Raw genomic sequence first — 3,587 nt, 5'->3', positions numbered from 1 at the left:
TACTTGCTCGGATTCACATTTTATTATTATTTCCATTATTCATTATTTTCAGACCGAATTAAACGTTCAGAAAATCTTGTTTTTGGCCTGAAGATTTTGCCCTATACAACTATAACTGAAAATAATTATAAACTTTGTCACACTATTGGAACAGCCTGTATGTGCATTGCAACGACAATATGTCATATTTATATTACGGCTAAGTAAGCGGAAAGTCCATTGTCGCATATGTAATTTTTATTTTCAAATAATCAAATACAATAACTACATATTTATTTTAATACCTATTATTTACTTGAATTTAGTACTGAGTACAACTATGCATAGCAAATTGTAATACTTACTCTGTTAATGTTTTTTCCTTCATATAAAAAATAGTAAACTCCACAAATAAAATATTTCGCAGCCACAACGCAACAATAAAAGATAACACAGCTCAAAGATCCATACAGGAAATAATTACATTCGCACCTACTCTGGTCCGAATCCGTATAAGTAATAAAATGTAGAAAATAATATGAAATAAAACTTTTAGTTGGCTGCAAATATTATAAATTTGTACAACCACTTGCCATCCTCCTTTTTTGTAAATATGAACATAATAATATGTAGAAGATAGAAAATAGAAATATTTTCAGAACAAAAAACCGGCGGCCGCAAATTGGAGTTTTTATTATTTTATTACCCCTCTCTTTTCATAATATGCAATTATGAGATAGCAAGAGAGTGGGATGGACGTATAGGCCGGAGAACTGATTACCGTGCACGTGTGCGTGCACCTGGCATTTCCTCGTTTTTTTAGGTGTACTTTGCCGGAATTTGAATGAATGAAATTATCGTACTATTTTTACTATAAACGTATTTCCTGTAGCGACATCTATATGAATATTGTAGTACTTTGTTAGATGAAACGGGACTTCAATTTCCGTTCTTAACAATTCAGTCTATTCAACAATTGTTTATTTTAGTAGTGGTAGAGTAGTAGTTTACAAAATCTAAAATTAGCTATTAATAGATAATTAAGTACCATAATCTGTTTATTTTGATTTACTTTTTTAAATGTTAGTTTACAACAAGCTGAAACTTAAAATATTTTTTTTTCTAGTTAATAAAATGTTTTACAATTTCATGTGATACGTAAGAAATTATATTTCCGCCTTGCTCTCCTGATCGATGGTGTAGTTCTACCTTCGCCCGCTAGGTGCCAACACGAGTTTCAAAGTTGAATTTCGCCTGCTCCCTATACTTCCTCTTACCCTCCCGCTCACCGGTAGCCCCAGTTTTTTTACTTAGTGTGTACGGTGAACACTACGATATCGTGTTATAAAGAAAATGGGTAAATCTAAAAGAAAATACATGTCATCGAACGATTCTTCAAACAGCGAGGAATTTGAGAGTAGCAATACTTCGAGCGACGACAGTAGAGACGAGGAGATTTTTAGATTGAAAAAACGCATCCGTCGTCTACAAAAACATGGACGTCGTAGAACCAAGCTACATAAAAAACATGTTCGGAATTTATCTCCAAGTCCAAGTACTAGCATACAGAATATGGATTCTGAAGATCTTCAGGGTAAGCAAAACATTAATAATTAATCCAATTATATTTGGATTTAGAACCGAAAATGGAGATGATTAGTTCCAAGATAATTCCAGGAGTAGTTTACAAACCTAGTGCTAGTGCACGTGAGTAGGTGCACTGGCAGGTCATAATTATGACAATAGGTTACAGGTGGCAAAGGTCCCAAGTAAAAGGTCATTAAATACATACATTAGACTTGAATAAGTCTAACCTAACTTAGGTCGTGAATACGAAGCTATTGGCTTGAATAAGTCTAACTTATGTCGTGAGTACGACACTATTGACTTGAATAAGTCTTATGGGTCAGAATAATTATTTATAATTATGACATAGGAAGCTATGTAAATTTACTAAGACATGTATTCAATTTTAGGTAATATCTCAGACAAAGAAAATCAAAATCCATTAGAAAAAGAGTTTGTAGAGGTAGAGGAATTAGAGTGTCCTAGGAAAGAGTACCGATCCCTCAAAGTCTCTGGGGAAACCAATTCAAAAAGATATTGCTTCCCAGTGGGAAGTGGATATACAATCAGGACTGGCACAAGAGGTAAAGGATGATTTGTTAAAAAAATACCTAGTTCCTCAGAATTTGCAAAGTGCACAGGCTCCCAAGTTAAATCCGGAAATTAAAGCAGCTATAAACTAAACAAGTCTGGCTAGATATTTAAGATTGGAAAAGGTTCAGTCACAAATGGGATTAAGCTTGGCAGCCTTGGGCAAGGGTCAGTCCTTGTTACTTTCCTTCTAAAAAGAGGAGGGGGGAGAGAAGCTTCTCGAGGTAATTGAAGCAGTAAATGATGGCGCGAGGCTTTTGGCTGACGTTCATCATGACCAATCAGTATCCAGACAAAATGTGGTCAGTGTTTCTTTGGACAAAAGTGTTAGAGAAGTGTTAAACGATTTAGACCTTGACGGTTGGTTGTTTGGAAAGGACTTGGGGGAGAGAATTAAGACTGCGAAGGCAATAAAAAAATCAGGACAAGAACTGAAACAACAAGTTAAACCCAGCACTTCAAAAATTAAGCCAAAAACTTCTAGTGGGCCAAAAAACGTGAAAGCCTTCCCGAGGTATTCGGGAACCTCGGGCCAGAAGTACCAGTCTCCGTTATAAACGAGGTCGTCATTCAGGATCGGAACAGGCCAACAATCCAGGGTTATCCAGAGGAACCGAGAGAGGAGCGACAAGCGTTATCAATATTAAATAGCACCAATAAGGTAACGGTTAAAGCAGGTCGCTTAGCCTAATTTATTAAGGAATGGAATATAACAAGCGATCCGATTGTTCGGTCAGAAATAAAGGGTTATAGGTTACCAATAAGGAAGTTGCATCAAATTTTCTTTTGAAGCAAAATTTATTTAAAGTGCAGTAAATTATTATAAAAGTATGTTTCTGTATGTAAAACCCCTTTAAACTTAACTATTAATATGTAATTAATTATTAAAATATTGAATATAATTAGGTGGGCGAAAACGGTCCCTAATTGGTCAAGCAATTTGTGACGTCAGGATCCGGTATATGAATGTTAAGACTGTCAAGACGCGGGAGGCTGGCGCTGTCATTGCATTACTGTCATTTAATCTTGTGTTAAATTAGTTTGTGTTCGCATTGAATTCTGAGTAGTTTTGAGTAATTAGTTTTAAGTGTATAAATTTAAAGACAAGTTTCGTTAATTTTCATAGAGTCTACGAACATTTTCACAATATCTACCCAGGCAGCTTTAATGCGTGGCGGCTTCAGGATCAGAATTGAGGACCTTGCAGCAAAAAGGGGATAACTCCACTTTCTTGCCAAAATAACCTTTATGTGTTATACTATAAAGCAGGGCAGGCTGCAGCGTTTGGCTTAAAAACGATGTAAATCCATGTAACATATAGAACAATAGATCATTTTTGGCACTTATCTCTTAGTGTTTATTGGTGCAATACGGGGATAACTCCGAATCTATCTCCTTTTTGGACCAAACCAATTTGTTCATTTAATTGCGGATATGTGAATATATATATA

The sequence above is a fragment of the Anoplophora glabripennis genome, unplaced genomic scaffold, assembly GCF_000390285.2.
Source record: "Anoplophora glabripennis isolate ALB-LARVAE unplaced genomic scaffold, Agla_2.0 scaffold1190, whole genome shotgun sequence".
Lineage (NCBI taxonomy): Eukaryota > Metazoa > Arthropoda > Insecta > Coleoptera > Cerambycidae > Anoplophora > Anoplophora glabripennis.
This window is presented reverse-complemented; position numbering follows the sequence as displayed.